Source organism: Lissotriton helveticus, chromosome 2_2, assembly GCF_964261635.1.
Source record: "Lissotriton helveticus chromosome 2_2, aLisHel1.1, whole genome shotgun sequence".
Taxonomy (NCBI): domain Eukaryota; kingdom Metazoa; phylum Chordata; class Amphibia; order Caudata; family Salamandridae; genus Lissotriton; species Lissotriton helveticus.
The window spans coordinates 481768500-481786757 of NC_136060.1; the positions used below are offsets into that span (position 1 = coordinate 481768500).

Here is an 18258-nt window from a genome sequence, read left to right on the forward strand (position 1 = left end):
GCGGGTTGCAGTGCAATCCAGGCAAGGTATTGCCACTCTGAGCACCGGCGCAATGCAGGCAACATACAGCCGTGGCGGACACCAGTTCAATCCAGGCAAGCTATTTCCGCTGTGAGAACCAGTTCAATGCAAGCAACATATAGCCGTAGTGGACACCAGTGCAATTCAGGCAAGCTATTGCCTCTGCGAGCACCAGTGCAATGCAAGCAACATACAACCATGGTGGGTTGCAGTGCAATTCAGGCAAGATATTTCCACGGCGAGCACCAGAGCAATGCAAGCAACATATAACCATGGCGGGCAGCAGTGCAATCCAGGCAAGATACTTCCACGGCGAGCACCAGTGCAATGCAAGCAACATACAACTATGGCGGGATGCAGTGCAATCCAGGCAAGGAATTGCCACTCTGAGCACCGGCGCAATGCAGGCAACATACAGCCGTGGCGGACACCAGTGCAATCCAGGCAAGCTATTCACGCTGTGAGAACCAGTGCAATGCAAGCAACATACAACCATGGCGGACACCAGTTCAATCCAGGCAAGCTATTCCCGCTGTGAGAACCAGTGCAATGCAGGCAACATACAGCCGTGGCGGACACCAGTGCAATCCAGGCAAGCTATTCCCGCTGTGAGAACCAGTGCAATTCAGGCAACATACCGCCGTGGCGGACACCAGTGCAATTCAGGCAAGCTATTCCCGCTGTGAGAACCAGTGCAATTCAGGCAACATACAGCCGTTGCGGACACCAGTGCAATTCAGGCAAGCTATTCCCGCTGTGAGAACCAGTGCAATGCAGGCAACATATTTGCACTCTGAGCACCAGTCCAATGCAGGCAATATATAGCCTTGGCAGACACCAGTGCAATTCAGGCAAGCTATTCCCGCTGTGATAACCAGCGCAATGCAGGCAACACACAGACGTGGCGGACACCAGTGCAATCCAGGCAAGGTATTACCACTGCGAGCACCAGTGCATTGCAAGCAACATACAGCCGTGGCGGACACCAGTGCAATCCAGGCAAGCTATTCCCGCTGTTAGAAGCAGTGAAATGCAAGCAACATACAGCCGTGGCGGACACCAGTGCAATCCAGGCAAGCTATTCCCGCTGTGAGAACCAGCGCAATGCAGGCAACATTCAGTCGTGGCGGACACCAGTGCAATCCACGCAAGCTATTGCCACTCTGAGAACCAGTGCAATGCAAGCAACATACAGCCGTGGCGGACACCAGTGCAATCCAGGCAAGCTATTCCCGCTGTGAGAACCAGCGCAATGCAAGCAACATACAGCCGTGGCGGACACCAGTGCAATCCAGGCAAGCTATTCCCGCTGTGAGAACCAGCGCAATGCAAGCAACATACAGTCGTGGTGGACACCAGTGCAATCTAGGCAAGCTATTCCCGCTGTGAGAACCAGCGCAATGCCAGCAACATACAGTAGTGGCGAGCAGCAGCAGTGCAATCCAGGCAAGATATTGCCACTGCAAGCAGCAGTGCAATGCAAGCAACATGTAGCCGTGGCGGGCAACAGTGCAACTCAGACAACAGATCGCTGCTGCCAGGAAGGGAAGCTATTGCCACCACGAGCACCAGGGCAATGCAAGCAACAGGTAGCCGTGACGGACACAACACCAGCGCAATCCAGGCAAGATATTGCCACTCTAAGCTCCCTCGTAATTCAGGGCACATATTGCCACCAAAAGCACCAGTATAAATCAGGCAAGATAGCTCCACTGTGAGCACCAGTACGAAGGAGTTAAGGGAGAACAACAGTGGACATTCATCTAGAGACAGAGCAGGAGGCAGAGCAAACATTCAACTATAGTGTTCACCTCAAGTGCACAGTAAATGCCTGTGTAGAACACGAGTTCAACGCTACTCTAGCCACGCAAGTGGAAACTTATATATAGATCCTGTCGCGTAATTTTACTCTTTATCGTAATGACCAGCTTTGCGGCGTTTAGTTGTGTGCATGCATACCGCATGAGGTGCCCTAGCAAACCTCAAGCTCTCTTGCTCGTTGTGGTGGGGCTGGTAGTCATCTGCATGAGTGTGTTTTCTAATTACCCTTTTAAGTTCAATTTTTTTGTTGCTTTGCTGGTAAGAGAACATATTGGGTTCACGAACTAAAGATACATGCACACATACTTTTTCTTCCAGTTGCACCAAAAGAACTGGCCCATTGTTTATCTACTATGCAATATTTTGCTTTTTATGCCCTTGAAGTTCACCACTTAAAACACAAACAGCATCTTCTGATTCCTTTTGATAAAACTTTCTTGAGGGTACAGCTTAACTCTGCTGAACACTTTGTTCAAGAAAGGGGTCCTACTCCCATCTTCAGTGTGGTTTTAGCCCAAGAGCTTGCATTATTATGGTATTTGTTTCCAGGACAGCTGGGAGCAACATGCACAAAGTTACCCAAATATTACAAATGATTCCCCTGACAAAAAGTCAGGCCTATTGGCAATGTAATTTCATGTTTAAGAAAAGTGATACCCTATTGGTGTTGCCAATGCTTGTTTTATTTATGTTGGCACAGTAACAGACAAAAACAGATGGCAGAGTGTTCTATATATTTCCTCTGAACTGCAGTCTACCATCTCCCTGATGTGCAAAAATACATATGCAAGAGTGAGCATCTTTCGTGCAAAGTGCATTCACCAGACCCATGGATAGCTCCATGGTCAGGACAGGAGGATCCATATTCATCCACAACAGTGAGGCAGTGCTTAATTTGTAAAATAAATAATGATAATAAATGCAGGGGTCCACATTTTTTCATAGCCATCTAGAAAGGGTGGCCGTCAATTGACAATTATCTACCTTGTCTAGATACACTTTAGGATGGAATATCCCATCTGCCAATGTCTAAGGGCCATATGTATCAAGCACTAATGCGTTCGCAAACGCCGAAATTTGCGATTCCTTATTTTGCGATTCCTTATTTTGCGATTGCATTTAAGGAATCACAAATTTTGCGATTCCTTAAATGCAATGTAAGAAGCATTAAAAATGCAAATTGGCCTTAAGGAATCTCAAATTACCACCAACTTCAAGTTGGTGGTAATCTGCGAATTCCTTGAAAAATGCACTTTTTTGCAATGTGAAGCACATACATGCCCTTAGAGCATGTATGTGCGCCACATGTGCACCCATGCTAATTTCAGGGGTGCAACAGGGTGTCCTTTGGACACCCCTGCACCCTTGAAATGATTCTCAATTTGCGATTCTCAAATTGCGAATCGCAAATTGAGAATAACTTCCCATTCATTCCTATGGGCCTTCTGGCCCATAGAAATGAATGGGAAAGTATTCCTTAATTGCGATTTGCAATTTGCTAATCGCAATTAAGGAATACTAAGAAATCGCAAAAAAATTGCGATTTTGTACATACATCCCTATTTGCGATTCTCAAATAGCAATTTCTAAAAAATCGCTATTTGAGAATCGCAAATCAGGTTGTTGATACATATGGCCCTTAATGAGGCCCTAAGTATCTTAGACTTCGACGTTTATGATTTCCTTCTCAACATACTTAACTAAAGCCCTGTGGAGGTATCAGTTTTGTACAGGGAAACACTATTTAAAGTTTTAGTCAAAAGACCAGCTGCTTACAAGACTGAAGTTCAGACTGACGGTCACTAGAGAGATAGATTAGCTCTAGTAGAGCATCTGTCAAGAACAAATAATAACAATATACATAGAGAGGGGCTAATAATCATAATAATGATAATATAGAGGGGCTATAATTCATGCCCCCATCATTCATTGCTTGTTGGAGATGTCATTTATACTTTGAACCAGCCCAAAGAACCATATACTGAGAGCTTCACAATGGATCATAACTCTTTAGTGAATGGTTGTTCCGGCGATTGAAAAGTGCTCTTTGTGGTAATGCACGTGTACCCCTGCCCTGAGTGTCCAACTATATGGATGTCTGAATCCCTAATGCTGATTTTTCTTGTTATGGGCATAAACAGATCATGCATGTTCTCCATGACATAGGCATGTCTCATGGATTGCGGTGTTGTTGGACCGGATTGAACACCCGGGTAGGACGCCCAAAGCGCTACCCTCACCAGGAATTAAGTAGCAAGACCGTGGTGGTGACAGCATACTATGTAGTAATCAGTAGGAGTGAGCATGCCCTTTTTAGGTCTCGCCTATGCAGCTCGCGTGTGCTGCTTAGGAAAGAGACCTTTAGCCATCAGTTCCCTTTTTCGCCTAAAAACATACGCGCGTTCCATTGCCCGCGATGGCAACGCATGCTCGTTTGGCGATTCCCATGCAGTAGCGAACAGCTGGCGCCATATGTTATCAATTAATGTGCCTTGCTGCTCGCTCCCGCAAGGGAATCGCACAGGTCCCCTCCTCTCTCCCCTCCCCCTGCTGCCGCGCGAGGCGCACACTTTTTTCTTTAGTTTTGTTCACCGTTTCTGTCGGCTGCTCCTACCTTTTAGTAGTATACACAGTTTCTTTTATCTCTCTGACCATTTTAATCCATCTTTGTTTATTTCTCAAATGCATCTACTTTTTCTCCTCTATGTGCATTTCTCCCACTTACTGTATTCCACTCGTGTCTCTTTCCGCTGAACTTTCAGCCTCTTTCCCACTTTACGTTTTCCCTCACTATATGTACTGTTCTTTTTTCCCACTTTTTTGTCTCCGTCTTTAATCTCAGTGTATCGATGCCATCTGTCTGCTCTTGTCAGTACTCTGGCTCTTCCTATCTGGCCATTTCTTCCATGATGTCTCTGTATGCTCCTCTCTTACTTCCATCACTGTCACGTTTCCTCATCCCCTGCGTCTTTCTAGAGCTTCTTGCTCCTAAGATTCCACTCTTCACTGCCCCTTCCTGTTAGGCTTCTTGTCTCCACGCATTCTTCCTCTCTCGTCTTTCACCTTGTCGTGGCACTTGGCAATGTCCATTTATTTTATTCCCAGCCGCTGGTTGGAATTCCTCGCACACCTCAATGCTGAATACTCCTCTTCAGTTTTATGCCCCTTGTCCCCCCTCCCGAGCAGAGGGCATTGCATCACCTTCTGCTGTCAGCGATGGGAGTCACCTCTGGGGGAGGTGGCAGTTGTTTCCTTTACTCTGGCAATTACTCGAAAGGGGAGGTGAGATGGTGCCGCTGGTCCAGCCTTCGGGGAAAGGAACATCTCTCCGCACTCTGCTTCCTTTCCTTGGTGCCTGACATGTCTCATTAGAGGCGAATCCAAGAACTCTGGGGCACAAGAAATATTCATCTATGAGAAATATGAATTCTAATAAGAGCTGAGGATGTGTCACTGTGAGAGCGGGGCTGTTCTCTTCTTCCGCTGTGCCTAATGTCACTGCAGTGAGCTCCCAGCCATGGCTTGCAGGTGTCCCTTAAGAGTGGGGCAGTTCTCTCGATTGCCTAGGGGCTGTGTCACATCAGCTGTCTTCCCTGACCCCGCCAGCAGGTTTCCCTGTAAGAGCAGGGCAGTGATGTAATGAAAGTTGATCCCCTCTCTCCTCCCGCAAAGCACATTGAGGGGCCCCTTCTGGGCTCACTCAGGAGCTATCAGGCCAGGGGACTCTGCTGAGGGGGCCCTCTGGAGCTCTGATTCCCCCCACCCCGCACTGCTGGTGTTGTGGGGTCCTTTAGGGCTTAGTGTCAGAGGGAGTTCACATTGCTGGAGTCCTGCTGTACTTGGAGTACTTTACAAGAGGAAGCTCACATTTCTCAAATCCTGGAGCCATGGAAGAGTGAGACACCCTCCCACTGAGCCTACAACAGACCCACGACCTGCTGACCTTCACGAGGATACTCTAGACCTGGCTGTTCGATCAGTAGCACCCCCACCCCCAGCGCCTTGAGACCCTCGCGGGTATATAGTGCGCTTTACAAATGATTGATTGATTTATTGAGATGTAATACCGAAAGAAGCTCATGCTGCTGGAGTCCTTAAGCACTGATTTGTCCATATTAGAGGAAGTTCACATTGCTGGAGTCCTACGGCACAGGGGGAAGAGGGGATGGGGGCATAGCAAATTAATCTCCCACTGCTCGTTTCCTGCAGTACTAGGACTTCCACACCAGATGAACCTCACACTGCTGCAGTCCTGCAGTAGTAGGGGTTCAGTATCGGAGGAATCCTGCGACACTTGAAGGATGTCATGAAATACCGAAAGAAGTTCACTCTTCTGGAGTCCCACAGCACTAAAGGTTCCGTACCAGAGGATGCTGACGCTTTTGGAATCCTGCTGCACTGGGAGCGTGATATCTAATATCGAAATAAGGTCACTATAGCTGCTGGAGTCCTGCAGCACTAGGATATCCACATCAGAGACCTGCAGCACTAGAAGGGTCACATGAATCTCACATTACTGCAGCACTAAGGGTTCTGTACCAGCTGGAGCTCACATTAGAGTCCTGCAGCACTTGGAGTGAGTTACTTTAGTGGGAAGAAGCTCATACTATTCGAATCCTGCAGCACTGGAAGGGTGACATGTATGTAATATTTTATTTAACAAGGAGTGGAATTTTAGGTGGACAATTTTTAACGGGGTCCAGTGTGTGTGTCCAATACACTAACAACAAGGAGGGTACACACAGTTCCCCAGAAATACTAGTTAGAAAAGAGAGAGTGTGTGTGGTGTGGTGTAGAAGCAAAAAGCCAAGAGGGAAAGGAAGGGGGGATTCCCTCTTGGGAACTAGAACCCTCACACACCCAGCAAGCTAGGTGTCATGCTTCATCATATGGGTCCTGCTCCTCGTCAGACTGGCGCTGCAATGTCCGACGGGCACCCGCGAAGGGGCTCTTTAGCGGAGATCTTTTGTTCCAGCCATATGGTGCATGCGTGTGAGAGGGCAGGGGAATGTGTAGTCGTGGATAAGTGGTGATTAATTAAAAAAGGTGGGTTAGTCCACAGGGAAATTTATTAACGTGGCTAACTCCCTTGATTAAAAAGGGTGGGAGGGGAGATAGACGTCACTATTGTATATGGCGAAAATATCTACTACCCTCAGTTTAGGTCGACATGTTTCATGCTTTTACTAGCAATTCCTCAGGACCTTGGAGCTCGTACTACACAGTGAAATTAAAAACAACATACAACCTTTGTGCTTAAGGTCTGTAGTGGGGCAGGCCGATTGGTCCTGCCTTGGGTAATGCAACCTAAAAAGAAAATACAACAGCAGGGGGATCAATATAACACTCCTATGTAAATTAGGTGCAAGCTTCTACATAAAACAGTATACACACTCTGTTAAACATTATTGGATGGACTCAAGTGGAGTCTGGTTTAAGAAGGACGGACAAGGAACGCTTACCCTAAGTAAGTCCCTAAGGTACTTCTCAGTCTGCTCTGTGGGACCTGCACAGAAGAGTCAGGGACCTGGGAGGAGAATAATGGAGGGAAAGGACAATTTGTATCCTCAAACGAGTGCCGGTAACAAGTCGTGGTAGAGACCACTAACGACCGGGACAGGTTAACCCACAACACTACAGGCGTCGTCTGTACACATCGTAGACCACCCGAGTTGGCAGCACCAGATCAAACCGACTCATGGGGGCATGTGCCACTGTTCACGCGAAGCCCGCCAGGGCAAAGCAAGGGGCACCCTCATGCTCCCTGGGTCCCGCACCGCCTCTGAAGACGGTACACACGAGAACCCGAGAAGAGACCACGCCCATGCCTGTCCACCAGCGAGCCACACGCCAACGAGTAACAGCGAGAGGACCCCTGAATCTCGCTGATGCCGTGGCGCCCCCAGTTAAGTGGTCACAGTAAATAAAACGAACCCCAGCGAGTCAAGGCATCACTGGCCTCGACCGGTATCGTGATCCGGAACCCGAAGAGACACGGCGCAGATCTGATCATACTCACCCAGGCGGTGTGCGGTCTCTGCCTGCAAACCTACCCCCCACGCATCATCCGAAAGGGATCTGGAGCAGCTGGTGGGGAACCGCCTGTTGCGAGTGGTTCTTGTACTCTCCGCCGCCCAGATCCCGCGAATATTGCAGTGGGCGTGGCTGTACGGTCAGTGACCGCGCATGCGCATTGGTTGGTTGACGGGGTTAGTATCGGTCGGTGTTGACAGACGCTTTAAGATGGATCTACCCGTCGGCCATGTTGGAGTGGGAAAAGAACAAATCAACCCGATTGTGATCGCCGGGTTAAGTTCGGTGGGGTGAATATTTAGTTCTCTGTTATCGATCATTTCAATCATTTTGATCATGGTGATACCGTCGAAGACGAAAGATTTTAAAGGCAAGGTCCATTCATGTGCATAGGGATTATCTCATCATATGTTAGAGGGAATTCTCAATGGAGAGTTTGGAACATGACTGTTATGTCAGAGAAGGGATCATTTTGTGGACTAGTCTCGAAAGGAGGCCCATGGTACAGAGTCATTGAGACCCACTATATCAAGTCTCATGCGATGAACCCACCTCTGTTCGATCTTGAACAACCCCTGAGTGGTGATGCCAGGGTGACTTTCAAGAACCACCCAGCGGATACTGTCGGCTGTGTGACCCTTTTGATTATAGTGTTGGTATAGTTCGGTATGTGTTTTGAGGCATCGTATATTGCTCTTATGCTCTTGGATGCGCAATTTCACCTCTCTCATTGTCATTCCTATATAGTGCATGTCACAGGGACAGGAGAGAAGGTAAATGCATTTGGTGCTGTTACAGTTCGTGTGTTTGCGTATTTGCAATTTAAAGGTATCGGTCAGTTGTATCTCTTTAGTCATACTGGTCTGGGGACACACCGCACAGCCGCCACATGGAAAGTGACCTTGTACCCGTGGGAGATCCCATAATGTGCTCTGATTGTTGTTGTTCACTCTCTTAGGTCTAGTGTGGACCAAAGCATCCTTTAGATTCTGGGTACGTTTAAATGCAAACCTAGGGTTTGGAAGGTTCATTCCACCAGAGTTAATTATGCCCCAATGTTTATTGATGATTTTCTTTATAAAGGATGAGTTCTTAGTGAACGTGGTGACACAGGTGATCACGTCCTCTGGTTCTTTCACTCTAGTCTCCAGTAGAGCTTCCCTTGGGTTGTTGGCTGCCCTCTTGTAAGAGTTTTTGATTAGTCTGGTTGGATAACCCCTGTCTTGCAATTTATGTTGGAGGACAGTGGCTTCTTGTTTAAAATCAGCCAGGGTGGACATGTATGTAATACTATAAGAAGCTTGCACATCCGGAGCCCTGCAGCTCTAACATTTCCACATCAGAGGAAGCTCACACTCATTAGGGGGGCCGCCACATATAACAAGCATTGGCATAGCCAATAGGTCTAGCTTTTGGGACATTATAAGTGTTTAGCCATGCAACAGTTGATGTTGCACCAAGGATAGTGTGCTGCAGAATTAAATACATATAAGGTCCCAAAGACGAGACCTATTGGCTATGCCGAGCTTGTTAACCTCTGTCACTGAATTGAGGCCTACCGGAAGACAGACTGAATTTGTCAACTGATGGCCCTTTTTATGAGAGGAATTAATTTAGCCTGTTTCCAACATCTAGGAACAATGGCCATCTGTAAAGGCAGACTTACTAGTTGGTTTAGGGTGGAGTTTATTGCCACGCCGTTAGAAACAAGAATGTGGGAGTGACATAGATCCTCTGGAGACCAGGATTTGCACATGCTGAGGGCCGGAGCAGATTTCTCCATCGAAATTTGAGGAAACTCTTGCAGGGAAGGGCCACTGGGTGCAGACGAGGCCTCCTGCCATACCATAGACTCGGAGAATGGCAACTGAAGGGAATATAGAAATGTTTTTATTTTTCCATCGAAGAAATCTGAAAGTTGAGTTCATAGCTTGAGCGAGGCGTTAATGGCTGAAGCATCTGGGTGTATAAATATTTTGACAATTTTGAATAGCTTGATATGGGAGGTGTCAATTTGAGCTGTGAGGAAGTCTGATTGGCTTTTCTTGATTGTTTGGTGGTATTTATTTAAGGTATTCTTATAGATTCATTTGTTCTTGGGAAGGTAGTGATGTCTACAACTTCTTTAGAGTCTTTTAGATAGTTTTTAGATAGTTTGTAAAGCTCTTTCAGCTCCTCATTGAACCAGGGTGCTGATTGTCATTTGACCACCGAGGTGGTATCTCTGTGTTTGATAGTAGCAATGGTATTACCCGACAGGGCATCCACATCAACATTCCCACTCATACATGAGGTGCCCACTCGAGGAGCTACTGAACCCCACATGTGAGACTGTGGGACGGATTTGGCAGCCTCCGGCTCTGTTCCACTTCCAAACACTCTGACCAACCCTCTTCACTGGCCTCCGCGCCTCTTCCGGGGCCCCCTACCTACGCTCCCTGCCCAGGGCCGCCATGAGCCTAGAGCCACCCCTGCCACTGCTGTTAGGCCTGTTGGGCCCAGTAACCTGAAAGGGATTCTGATGCGTTGTTTTAAATGCATTTATTAATGAGGACAGCTAAAGAATGTTGAATAGAGTTCCTTATTGCACCTTTGTTTGTGGAAGAAAAGAGATTTCTCACTGTGGAAGTATTTACTTTATGCTGATAAACTTGTCTTGGTTGTGTGCTTGTGCAGGTTCTAAAAAAGAAGTGACCCAAGTCAACCGTTGCCTTGATGCCGCCAAAGCTTGCAACATGGACGACACATGAAAAAAACTACGGACGGACTACGTCTCAGTATGCTTTCGACGGCAAGCGCGGGCTGACATGTGCAACCGCTCCAAGTGTAATAAGGCACTGCGAAAGTTCTTCGACCGCGTACCTTTCCAGTACACCCATGAGTTACTCTTCTGCCCATGTGAGAACACCGCATGCGCCGAGCGGCGGAGACAGACCATTGTCCCGCACTGCTCTTATGGGGCCAGAGGGAGACCCAACTGCCTAACCCCTCTGGATGCCTGTAAGGGGAACTACGTCTGCAGGTTTGTTCGAATCTGGGGACCTGGTTCACAAAGGTCCTCCCCGCTCGTGTAGAGGTCCCGCAGACGTGGGGGAGTCACCACCAGGGCCGGACTGGCCATAGTGGGCAATGGGCAATCCCCCTGTGCGCCGCACGGGTGGGTGCCGGTTTTGGGCCCCTGGGGGCCGTTTTTGTTCCAGGGCTCTGTTTTTGCAGCATAGCTGCAAAATGGGCCCTGTAACAAAATCGTCCGAAAACCAACCCTGGCAAAGAGCTCGGCCGCACCCGCAACCCCCAGGGGTGGGGGTGGGGGGCCGGCCGAGCACTTTGTCAGGGCCGGTTTTGGTTCCCAGTCCGGCCCTGGTCACTACACTTGCTCCGGAATCCCTGCCCCGAGTGAGGAGTCTCCTTCGCGATTGCGGGGACTCTGCCACGAATGCAGAGACCCTTTGTGAATCAGTCCCAAAGTGTCTTGCAATATAATTGGTTGTTGTTACTGTTACTCTGCTCTTTTACTAGCCTATCTAGCCACACCTGTTAATTATGCGGGGTCCTTGGTGTACATTTATTTTATCATTTAATAGCCTTAATATATTAGATCATGTCTAGTTATTCCAATTGTGATTCAGACAACAAAACAAATGTCTTTATTATCCATTTTGATCATCATTGAGCAATTTTCTGCTAGAGTGGACTATAAGGTAGATGTGCTGCCCCCTGTTCCTACACTCCAGCTTCAAGGCACTTCATAAGTTATTTCAATAGCATTCAGCCAGTTTAATTTAATGGAATGGAAAATGATGTTCCTCAGGTGGCATAGTGTTATTGGGAGAACACAAACTTTCCCAGGCAGTAGCCCAAGGAGGGAACAAGAGGCAGTAGGGTACTGGGAGACGGTCAGCCTCCAAACAAATATAGTGAACACAATAGAGACCGCTCCCAGCTATAGACCAAATTAAAATTTACAGTGAGGTGCCTAGTGATAATGAGGCATCTCACAAAAAGTGATAGACTGGCATCACACACCACCAGGTGTCATGCTTCATCATCTGCCAGTCCTCGCCCTCCAGAAACCGCGTTTGGTGGAGGGCGGGCATGCACCTGGAGACAGGGATGCACTTCTAAGTGAGTGGGGGCCCAAAAAGTGAGAATTAAAAGGCCATCACAGTACACCCATAAATCCTTTATTCAAAAGGGAGTCTGTGTGGGGTTAAAATGGAAAGTGCGGTGAGTAAGGATCCTATCATCCCGTCATCGCTGTGAAATTATTTTAAGAGGTAGGTCAATACACTGGCATAGTGTTATCGTCTTGCATGGTAATTGAACACAAACCTCATGAAGACAATGGCTTCCGGGTGGAATGTTCACCAAACACAACTTAAGTAACATTTTCTTTTAATATGCGATACACATTGGGGCTGCAGCTAGCCAGACTAATGGTGCCACGCGTAAACCTATGGAACATAGCACTTATTTACTTATTCATCTATTTATTTTCTTTAGTACTTTTAAATAGATCCATTTGTATTCTTACAAACAGTCCAGAGCTCTGTACAGATCACATTTAAAGTCTAGCCTTGTGAAGCAGCAGGAGTCTTCTTAACCGGTGGTCCGTGGACACCTGGGGGTTCGCAACACCTATTTACCGGGTCTGCGAAAGTTTATAAAATCAAATATTATCAGCAGTTTGATAAAGTCAATATGCATAAAAAAGAAAAGTTGAAAATTCAAAGTTTCAAAAAGTTCTGTAAACGTGAAGAAATTTGAAGTGAAAATTAAGTTGGCATCATTATCTTAATTCGTGGGGGCAAAGTAAGTCAGTAAACAGAATCGAGTATGGACTATGGGAGACCTTAACTGGAACAATATGTGTATGCGACAACAAAGGCACAGCATGCAATCTCCAAGTTTCCCCATAAAAATTAAACATTTCACATATTTTTTGTTTTTGAATCAAACTATCCCACAATTTGTTTATATATGAACCTATACTTGAATCATTGTTTTTTTTGTGTTATAATTTTTTATTAGCATTTCATAAATACAATACAATAAATATATGAAAACATTGTATATCTTAAAATACGTTATAGTAGAGAAAAAATAATTAATATATTTTCCGCTTTTATTGATTTGTTGTCAAATTAATGGTTTAATGCTTCACTATTTCATATTCACTATTTAATATTTAATGATGTTTGTATTTCCTTTATTTGATATATGTTTTGCCCCTAATTTCCTTATTTATTTATTTTTCTGCTATTATATTTGAATCAGTATTTTTGTGTATTCTTTGGAGGTTCAAATCCCCTGAGTTAATTAGATGGGGTTCCTGGCTTCCAGCAGTGATTCACTGGGGGAAATGTAAGATATACGCTGTTCCATATTACATTTCTCACTCGCTTCCCTCAAATCTGTGATGGAGTCAAAGGCTGTTGTGAATGGTTCAGTTTTTAGGAGATTCCTGCATTGTACTTGCTTGGTTTCTGGCCTCCAGGTTGTATTCTGAGTGTCCACAGCTTTGAATTCCTAGGGATCTGCTGGAGAGTTGTTTTTCTCTTGAGGGTTTGTCAGGTGCTTGCTTTAGGGCCCCGCCTCGCACCCCGGTCCACCGCGGTCTCTACCGTTTGCTGTGGAGGGTGTAGGAGGCTCCATTGCCATCTGGCGAGGGACGGAGACAGCTGGGTTAGTGCTCTAGGGCGCGAAGCCTATAAAAATAGCATTCCCTGCCCGCTGCGCAGCGGGCTCGCCGCCCGTCTGCGCCCGTCCATGCCAAGTCCACACCGGGCGTCAAGGATGCTGGTTCTTCTCTGCCAGATGCAAAGGTAGGTTTAAGGTATTCTAGAGAGGACCTTCTGGAACTCTGCAAGGTTGAGGCTCACTGCAAACATACTATGGACCCAGATACCCTTGCCATGAAAGGTTTCTCTCCTTAAGCGTTTTGTGACTTTGGAACTATAGGGGTAGGAGAGGAGAGCTTGGTTAATACCAAGGCTACTGGTACTCCCTCCACTACTGAGAAGTTAGCTCAGGGCTTCCTTATTAATGTTAGATCCCTGATCAAAAACAATGTTGATTTAAAAGATTTTGTTTTACAACGCAATCCGGACTGGGTGTTCATAACTGAAACGTGGACTAATAATTGCTAAGATCCTGATCTTGTAGAGGCTATCCCTTCGGGATATTGCCTTACACGATTGGATAGAGTAGGAAGACGAGAGGGGGGTCTGGGCATTTTGTTCAGGGATACTTTTATCTGTCGCTCTGAACCACTCACCTCACCTCCTGACCAGTACCAGGCCCTATATTTCTCTATAAACACGCATCCCACTGAAAGTTTTTCTGGGGGGCTCTGTTATCGTTAACCAGGGCCTAGGGCATCCTTTACTCAGGATTTTTGTAATCTTCTGGAGCCCTATCTAGAAAGAACCAACTTTACACTTCTTGGTGACTTTAATTTTCATTTAGAGAATAGTGCAAGTCACGATACCCAAACCCTTTTGGAAAATATGAATTGCTGTGGCTTTTCACAACTGGTCACATCCACTTCTCATGCGGCGGGCCACACCCTAGATGGGATTTTTCCTAAGGAGCACCGTATTAGGGTGGGAGAGCCCCTTCCGCTAGCTTGGTCAGACCATTTTGCCATTCCCTTTAGTTTAAGGGTCTCGGCTTCTGGGTACGCGCGACCTGAAAAAAGTGGCTGACAAATGGAATCTTAATTTGATTAGTAATGAGGCCGTCGCAAATGCTCTGACAAAGTTTCAGATCCCAGGTCTTTTAAGTGCTAATTTACTTGCAGAAGAGCTATCCAAAAAGCTATTAGCAGTTATGGACACCTTAGCTCCTATAAAATGTCATTATTCAGCTAGAAAAATGCCTTCCGGACCTTGGTTCTCCGACAGATTGCGTAAGCTTAGACAGGAGTGTAGGAGACAGGAAAGATTATGGCGCATTGACTTAACACCCTCAGGCAGAGAATCGCATAAACAATTCTTGAAAGTATATAAAGCTGCTATTTTAGAGGAAAAGGGAAGGTTCTTTGTTAACATTTCTGAGTCGATTAAATCCTCCAAAGAGCTTTTTAACACTGTTAATTCCCTTATCTCTCCCTCAATTATTGACCCTGTGGAGTCTTCACAGTAGCTCTGCGACAGGTTCTCAGTTTTCTTTTGCACCAAGATCTCAGACATATATGCCCAGCTGGAAGCTTTAAACTTAAATAAGGACCTAGATGCCCAGCCTGTAATACATCCTTTAGAAAGCTCCAGCAATAACGCGACTCCTACTTTACTCTCCTTTCCGAGTTTGTCTCCAGAGATTACAGACCATTTACTAGGGGGAATTAAGTCCGGATCTCCAATGGACCCCTGCCCCCTGAAGGTCCTAAAAAGTGCAAAAGGTGCTATTCTACCGCATCTTACTCTTGTCCTAAACTTAGCCATCTCGGAGGGGCAATATCCCCTGGCCTGGAAGGCGGCAGTAGTTAGGCCACTTTAAAAAAAGCCCTCTTTGGATCCTATCGAACTGAAAAATTATCGTCACATCTCCCTCTTACCGGTTCCAGCAAAGATTTTAGAATCTTATTTGAACTACCACCTGAGTACCTACTTGAGGAACCATTAAATTCTGGACGGTGCTCAACACGGGTTCAGAAGCAGTCACAGCACTGAAACTGTGTTGACTGCGGTGTTTGATAACATCCGTGTACAGGTGGATGCAGGTCATACCACCTTATTAATTTTACTTGATCTCACCACAGCTTTTGATACCCTATCCCCACTGAGACTTGTGGAACGGCTCAGGGAGCTAGGGTTTGGGGGCTCGGTTTTAGGGATTCTCGCCTCTTTCCTTAGTGAGCGGACCCAAACAGTGAAATTGGGCAATTTCTATTCGGATCCAACTCCCCTTTTACGCGGTGTGCCTCAGGGCTCTTCCTTGAGCCCCACGTTGTTTAATATCTATGTTGCCCCGCTGGCAAAGGTGGTAAAATCTTTTGGTCTGGATGTGTTGTCATATGCGGATGACATGCAGATCATGGTGTCCATCACTCACAACATCAGTGACGTGGCTTGCAACTTTAAAAACTGCATGCAAGCATTCTCGTCTTGGATGGTGCAAAACTATCTGAAACTGAATGGCGAGAAGACGGAGGTTCTTATATTTGGGTACAAGGTGGACATTTGGTCCGGGGAGTGGTGACCTGACTCTCTGGGCACCTGCCCAAGCCCGGTCTCCCATGGAAAATTTTTTGGAGTCCTGGTGTACAATTATTTGCCCCTGAATCTGCAGATTAGCAGGATGGCTACCTGTTTTGGGCTAATAAGGTTTATTGTATTGTATTGAACATTTGTATAGCGCAAAGCTGTCACCCTACGAGTATCCTGACGCTTGAACTTTATAAGGAAGATCTTGCAGTTTCTCTCGCTTGCGGCACTCAAACAAGTTGTCGTTGCTCTAATACTGTCCAGATTGGATTATTGTAATGCCCTTTATTTGGGCATTAATAAGGGACAGCTGTGGCGCCAGCATCTGGCGCAAAATGCTGCTGCCACGCTGGTGATTGACTTGCCTAAACACCATTCAGTCTCTGCTTCTCTTCTTTCTCTGCATCTGCACCCGATTGACCACAGGATCGTGCTCAAAACCCTCTGCCTCACTCATAATGCTTACTACGGCCTGGTTCCTGACGGTATTAAAGCCCTATTTCACCATTATGTCACCACTAGGAATCTCAGGTCAGCAATCTAGCCTCTTTTTACTGTTCCTAGGTTTAAAAGGATGAGATGGCCCAGTAGTGGTGGTGGGTGGCAACCTCCTCAGAAAAATGTTGGGCCCTAGAAGGTATTTCTTTACAAAATAACCACTGAGTGTACTCCTGTAATACTACTTCCCCTACTCCTAAATGCTTTTGTGAATCGGCCTCTTAGAGTCTGTTTCACCACATATATTGTAAACTGTCTTTGCATCCTAATATTCATCAACATTATTTGCATTGACTTCAGAGTTTTAGGGCCAGATGTAGGAGCCAAAATACCGGTCGGTAACGGACGAATTCGGCCGTTACCGACCGGTATTTGGGTTTTCAGATGTAGGGGCATATATTTTACAGGATCAGTAAATTTACCGATTCTGTAAAATACCGAATCGGTATTTTTACCGATTCGGTATATTCAAATGTAGGTGGCACTCCTGAGAGTGCCACAGGCCTTACAGATTCGGTATTTTACCACCCAATCCAATTGGGTGGTAAAATACCGAATCCAGGTGTGCATGCACATGTGTGCATGCACACCTGTGCCATGTGACACACATACATGCCCTTAGGGCATGTCTGTGTGCCACATGGCTCACATGCCCGTCTTTGGGGTGCTAGAGGGTGTCAAAGTGACACCCCCTGCACCCTTGCTAAAATCTGTATTTATTTCCCATTTATTCCTATGGGCTTCGAAGCCCATAGGAATCAATGGGAAATACCAAATCTGTAATTACAGAATCGGTAAATACTGAATCTTGGGCCAGATGTAGGTAATTCATATTTACCACTTCTTAAATACCGAATTTTACCGATTCGGTATTTAAGAAGTGGTAAATATGAAGGGGGGAGATGTAGGTATTTCCAGATGTGGAAATACCGAATCGTTAAGATTCGGTATTTACCGAATCTGGAAATACCGAATCGGTATTTCCTATTGATTCCTATGGGCTGTGAAGCCCATAGGAATCAATGGGCAATACCGATTCTGTAATTACAGAATCGGTAAATACCGATTTTAGCAAGGGTGCAGGGGGTGTCACTTTGACACCCTCTGGCACCCCTGTTTTAGGCTTGTGTGCCATGTGGCACACATACATGCCCTAAGGGCATGCATGTGTGCCACATGGCACAGGTGTACATGCACAAATGTGCATGTACACCTGCATCGGTATTTTACCATGCAATTGTATTGCATGGTAAAATACCGATTTTCAAAGCCCTGTGTCAATGTACAACTTGGCACCTACATACCGAAAATGCATTTTCGGTAATTTTACCGACCGGTATATTTACCGATTCGGTAAAATTACCGAAAATGCCTGTTTTTTCCCCCCTACATCTCAAAATCCAATTACCGGTCGGTAACGGCCGAATTCGGCCGTTACCGACCGGTAATTGGCCACCTACATCTGGCCCCTTATGATTCGGTATTTACAGAATCTGTAATACCTACATCTCCCCCCTTCATATTTACCGACTCTTAAATACCGAATCGGTAAAATTCGGTATTTAAGAGTCGGTAAATATGAATTACCTACATCGGGCCCTAAGTGTGTTCACATAAATCCCCTAAGGTATGCAGGGAAGTCTATGCAGATCCTAGATTTATATGTGAATTCCTACTG

At 46.2% G+C, this 18258-nt stretch overlaps 1 pseudogene; it reads left to right on the forward strand.

Moving 5' to 3' along the window:
* LOC144821896 (GDNF family receptor alpha-4-like) overlaps positions 1-18258 on the forward strand; it is a 249566-nt pseudogene that overhangs the window by 168178 nt on the left and 63130 nt on the right.